At 46.9% G+C, this 6,081-nt stretch overlaps 1 protein-coding gene across 1 annotated transcript in view; it reads right to left on the minus strand.

Moving 5' to 3' along the window:
- LOC109289361 (cytochrome b5) overlaps positions 1 to 6,081 on the minus strand; it is a 31,470-nt gene that overhangs the window by 15,772 nt on the left and 9,617 nt on the right. The gene's annotated exons all lie outside the window — the stretch shown is intronic.

Raw genomic sequence — 6,081 nt, forward strand, 5'->3', positions numbered from 1 at the left:
CCCCCCCCCCCCCCCCACAGCAAGACCGACTCTCTTGCTTGCAGAGATGTCTGTTCCTGGCTCTTTCCTGTTCGTATTTCCCATTTTGCCCATCCATAAAGAATTCTGTCCCATCTTCCTTGCTTGCTCAGGAAGATGCAACTGATACTGCATGTGTGCGTGAGGGCAATGTTACCAGTTTGTTTCTCAGCATGCTGCAGTAATAGGCTGCTTATGGCCCTCTCCCCACACAAAGCAATAAAGGAGAGAGACAGAAACAGAGAGAGAGGTGAACTCTGCCAATGTCATAAGCCGATGCAACTCCTGCCTGCACGCTGAAGCAACCTGTTCACCAGCACTGAATGTGGCCTAGTTTGAAATCCAGGAAGCTGTGAACACTCAGCAGCCAGGGAGAGCAGCAAAGCTAAATGTTACTGTTTGATCTTAATTTTAAAGACTCACCTCTGAAGCACCTTAGTCACTGATACTAGTTTCCTTCTCCTTAGGGACATGCTCTTGGCTTCTTCCCCTAGTTCATGTGGAGCCCTACCCCCCAGCTCATGGCTGGAAAGCTGGAATGACCAGCAATCAACCACTGCAGAACAAGAGATTACCAGCACAAGTCTTTCTCCCAGAGTGCCCATGTCTACAGAAGGTTTTGACAGCACAGTCTGTTAGGTGTACGATTACAGATGTCTGTGCCATTTCTTGATGGTATGGGCTGCATATAAGTATTTTGCAGGTGCAGGAATCTCTCTTAGAAAGCCACACTCCTTATCAACATTGCTATCCTAACAAAAGTTTCTAGCACAGACCAAACCTCAGAGGCCAAGGGGTATCTGCTGGTGGAAGCTCTCTGGCTGTGCTCTTTCTGCAAGGGCTGGACACATTTCTCAGTACCCCAGCACTGGCCAGTTCAGAAGCCAGAAACAGAACTCCAGCAGCAAAGATCACCAGCCAAAACGCCTGTTAAGTGCACCCCCCTAAGAGTAAGTGTGCGAAAAATCAGCTCAAGAGAGATCAGGACTCTAGGTGCCTCTGGGCACAGGGCTTTCTAAAGCATCCACAACCAAATGTGTAGACCAAGAAGGTGAGGCCCACTCTCTGCTGCCTGAAAGTTTCCCCCACAGCCTGTGAGCCTGCAGAAGAGAAGATACACAGGGACTGTAAATTCATTACAGCAGAGAAACACCTGTTTCCCTTTGCAATCTCTCTTTCCTCCCACAGACACAGAGCAGTAGTTAATACCCCTCCTCTTCCCCCAGACTGCCCGAATCTGCTGCCAAAAATCCAGATCTTTCCACTTGGATACCACATGTCATACCAAACATACCGTGTTTGTGATCCCAACGCCAGGCAAATCATTGAGCTCCAGTCACATATTGTAGCCAGCTTCTGCAGCCCTCAGCACTTTGCCCTGGGTGAGTCCCCAGTTCTGTCCAGGTCCATAACAAACCTTATCAATAGGTGGCTTGTGCTGCCTGGAGCAGGCGCAATTAGACATTTGCAGTCTTAGACTTCAACAAAAGCCAAGCAACACCGCCATAATAGAGTGGGCCGTTGGGGATTGCCAGGTTACATGTCGTTATCCAGAACAACCTTCCAGCTCTGTCAGAGCCCTGCTTGCAGAGCCATGGGATTTCTACCAGATGTTACTTTCAAAGATAATTTACTTTTTCAATCCACCCATCCCAAAAAACAGGGGCAGACAGCAGAATCCACAGAGGCTGAAGTAAACGTTGCCTTTTAGCAACACTCTGCTTTTGTAAACAGCAGGCAGAAGGCTAGACCGGCACAGTTCACTCATCCTTCCACTCTTGGGTCCGAAATGCATTGACACATTCTCTAACAAAATTGCTGGATGGACTTGCTAAAAAACCATGTAAAATAAAGTTATATGCAAGAAGAATAAAGAATAAAAAGAAAGTTACATGTGGACATGTGCAGCCATCCTTCGCCATGATCAGCCCTTTGATCTAAGTGGACTTGCACTCAAGAAGTGACCAGACATCACCTTTCTAAAACTGACTCCCTAGTCTAGACACCCAGCAAAGGAGCCAGACAGTTCTTACCTTGTCATACTGGAGCAAATGCAAAAACAGACACTATTTGTGTAAGAGATCGGTTCGTTTTCCAGGAAACTTCATAAAGCTACAGCCCCTACAGGGAAATGAAAAAGCTCTGGGCAGTATTCAAAATTCAGTATTAAGACTGCACCGCAGGAGGAGGTAAGAGGCTAGAAGAAGTTAATGAAGCTCTTAATAAATTTTTTAATTAAACAAAAATGGGAATGCACACAAATAAGTGTGCATTTTGCCTGGTGCCAGGACTCAGCTTTCCCTCAGCAACAGCACTTTAACAACCAGAATCTTTTCCCTGCTGGAGTAGGATGTCTTCATACTTAATGTATAGGCAATAAAATAACAGCAAGTGCCATTGACACCTGTATGCAGCAGCACCCGAATGACAAAGCACTTACTAGTGCTGGAGCGTACCACCAGTGCTGCTGGAAAGAGAAGACTGGGAGATGGAGGCCTGAGCCACAACCAGACCTCGCACAGGCCACTGACTCAACACACTCATGCCCTGACCCCGCTGCAAGTCACAACAGGTGCTTGAGAGAGGAGCGTTTAAATTGATCTCTGACATCAAACTCTAGGTCAGTTGTTTCCCCTGAACAAGGGCAGAGGTGATCAAGGAAAGCTGCTGTACTCCCAGATTCAACTTGCCCTCACTTTTAATGTATGTCTACTGTTGTATGGGGGCATCTCAGAAACCGTTTGCCCTTGTACCCTATTTCTGAGGCAGCCTCTACCATCACTAGCCCTGAGAGTGGCTCAGGGGCAGACAGTGAGCCTCTCTGTTTTCAGGCAATTCAGATAAGCTGTGGGGGAGGGACAAGTCGATGTCCCTACCCCAACCCCATGCAACGAGGACTGGGGACTGTGGCAAACAATACATGCAGCAGGTCCTTACAAGGATGCGGTACAGGGACTCCTGAGTGAAGCCAGAGTTCCCATTACACAAACTTGTCATACCAGTCTGCATCCAGGGGGCTGCCAACCCACTAAGCCAAAGATAAACTCCATACACAAGCTCAGAAGTGACACTAAGCTCTTTGGCTAATTAGGCCGCTGGATCAGACAGGACACGTGACGGTTAGCTTGAGGAGAGATGCAGAGGCTTTCATCCCCAGTCCCTGGTGTTGGACTAATAACACGTTACAGCCAGCAGCACTGTTGTGAAAGAATGACCTGCACGTTCTGAACAAGGCCAGAGAACAAGGACAGGAGCCACCCAGGCAGGCAGCGTTCATCTTACATGGGCCTAGCAGGCTCTTCATTACCTGAAACTTGTTGAAATGCAACAGAACCCTTCTCTGGGGGTCATTAACTGTTCATCTGAAAACACGTCTGCTGACAAACAAGAGCAGGAGTCCAGCCTTCGCTCCCTGCCACCAGCCCTCGCAGTGCTCTGGTCCCAGCCATCTTTGAGTCTGCAGGAGACAAATGCATTGGGACACATGGAGGATTTTAAAACCCCAGCTTTAACTTATTCCTTGCTGCCCATGCTACGGAAACAGGAAGCTGTAGCCCCTCAGCTCTGTGGCACAATCAGCCATGCTATAGCTTTTTAACGATGCTTTGACCCTCGCCTTTCCAGGACAGAAACTTGGCTTCTGTCCTGGTCCAGAAAGTGTCTAACAGGCCACTCATTAGCTTCACGGTTTTCATTCCACAAACAGAAGGTGGCACTTAGGGCACCACTGATTTTGGTTTGGTTTGAATACAACTTCATGTAGGATACAGCTATGGCAAGTCTGCCCAGCCTGCCTTGCTTATGGCCTAGGCTCTTTCCATTACGAAGCTGAATTGAGTGGATTTCATGAAGTCATGTCTGTCAGCCCTGCAAAAGAGGAGGGCAAAACACACTCATCCTCAGCCTATCCCTTAAGAGGCCATGCCCAAGGATTCTCATTACTGGGGCCACTCTTCCCAGACAGTCAGACTTAGCATCAACTTCGAACCCACTCCGTTTGCACAAACATATAGGAAATAAACTTCCCCGTTCCTTCACCCGCATCCGAGCACCCTGACATTTCTTGTGGTTTTAGAGCCAGGCTTTTCCATGAGGAACTTCTCTCTCCTCCCCTGCACATGTCAAAGGGCCGCACCAAGGGAAAGTGAGCATACACAAAGCTCTGTCAGATTCTCAGCACAGCATCTTCTCCTTTGATCACCTTCATTTATAGGACTTCCAAGTATTGCTTGTAATAGCATCAGATAAAAACCTTCAGAGAAGGCAGCTTTGTGATTTGTAGGGTCTCTTTACAAAGGGACAGATTAAGTTTGTTGCAAACACTCTTACTTGTTAAGGATGGCTCAGTGGTCAGCATGTTAACCCTGGTTCTCCAAAGCCCAACCTAATTCCCTTCCATTGGCTTCCACCGCAACCCTCGGCAAGTGACTTAGATCCAGATACACAAAGGTCCCTTGGCACCAACTCCTACTCAGAAATCAGAGGGAACTGGGCTCCTAATACTGGGGCCTTTGCCTTTGCATATCTCAATTCCCCATCTGTATGGGAGGGATAATACCTGCCTTGTGGGAGGGGTTGTAAGAGTATCTATGTTAAAGAGTGACGGCCATTTCTGTAATACAGGTGTTTAAGACAAGCAGAAATGCAAATGGTGGGGAGGATATTAAGTGTCCGAAACAGCAGCGTGACCACGGTGACGAACTGGAGAGGAGCAGGCTGGCAGAAGAGGGCTGTTTACAGCTAAAACAGCTTATAATGATAAAAAAGGTACCTTGACTCCTTTCTCCTGCTTCCCCCTGGCTGTTCAACACAGCTGTTCAACATGGGTGGAGGATCGATTCCTCTACCCTTTTCATTCTACTTGTGAGCTACATCAAAAACTAGGGTAAGGTATTTAAAGACTTCTGCAACCACAGCACAGAGATACTACTGTAACTTGCATCCTTAGGTTTAGTATATTTAGACTGTAGAGCAAATGACAGCATTTAATATTCAAAAGGGACAGACAAAAACGGCTGTGCTTTACCCCAAGACTTCTGAAGCATGCCCTCCACTGCTGCAGAGCCAGCCTTGGGAGAGAGATAGACAACAGCCAGCTCAGGGTTTTTGTGTGCAAAGGCAGCTCCTGAATCTGCAGATCTCCCTCTTTTCATCCAGTTCTCATGACCCAATGGACTTTTGCCATGGGGCGAGTCCAGTGTCTTAGCTGCTGTTCCCATTATGCAATCAGTGATGCAACATTACCAAAAAAAAAAAAGGCTAAAATAATCTAGATTGCAACCTACACACTTCAAATATTCAGACTGCCCAACACCTGGTTAGTGAGAGACCAGGAAGCACAGTTCAACAATCTCCTAACAGAGGCCTCCTAGAGTTTATGCAATCACCCTGCGATAGCACTTCAGTGAGTTCAGCAATCCTGTACAAATAACATGTGGCCCAGGGCTAGAGCAGGCAGCAATTAGCAATTGCCCAAGCAGTTACAGAGGATTGGGAGGAACATTCCATGCTGAACCCCTGACATCTGCAGTTAAAAGCAATTCAGAGATCTAAAAGCAGAACAATTTATCAGCCACTGTGATATATTTTAAACAAGCCTGAAGTCCCTGAATCTGACCGTCTCTGTATTGCTCTCCAATACCTGTATTGATTACACAGTACTAACAAGGCTAGAACTTGCTTTTGTCAATAAACTAAGGCCTAATCTACACTTAAAAGCTTTGCTGTGCCAATAAACAGTGCAATTCCTGCCAGTAGAACTATGCCATAGACTTTACTGTAGGCACAGGCTTGTGCGCACTCTAGAAGACTTCTACTGGTCTGGCTACACTAGCAAACCCCACCCCAGGCCAGAGCAGCCTTGACAAGTAACTGTAGCTTCCTTGTGAAAAACTAACTGTATGGTTAAATGCTCTTTTTGTGCTGGTAATTACATCAAGCCTAAGGGTTTTGCTGGTATAACATTTTCATTTAGAATGAAGAAGAATAATAAAGAAAAGCCTACAAAGGATGGAGGACGGGATTAACCTCCAAGGAGGATTATTCTGCACTGGTCCGGTCCTG

Source organism: Gavialis gangeticus, unplaced genomic scaffold (assembly GCF_001723915.1).
Source record: "Gavialis gangeticus isolate Ggan-Ray unplaced genomic scaffold, GavGan_comp1, whole genome shotgun sequence".
Taxonomy (NCBI): Eukaryota; Metazoa; Chordata; order Crocodylia; family Gavialidae; genus Gavialis; species Gavialis gangeticus.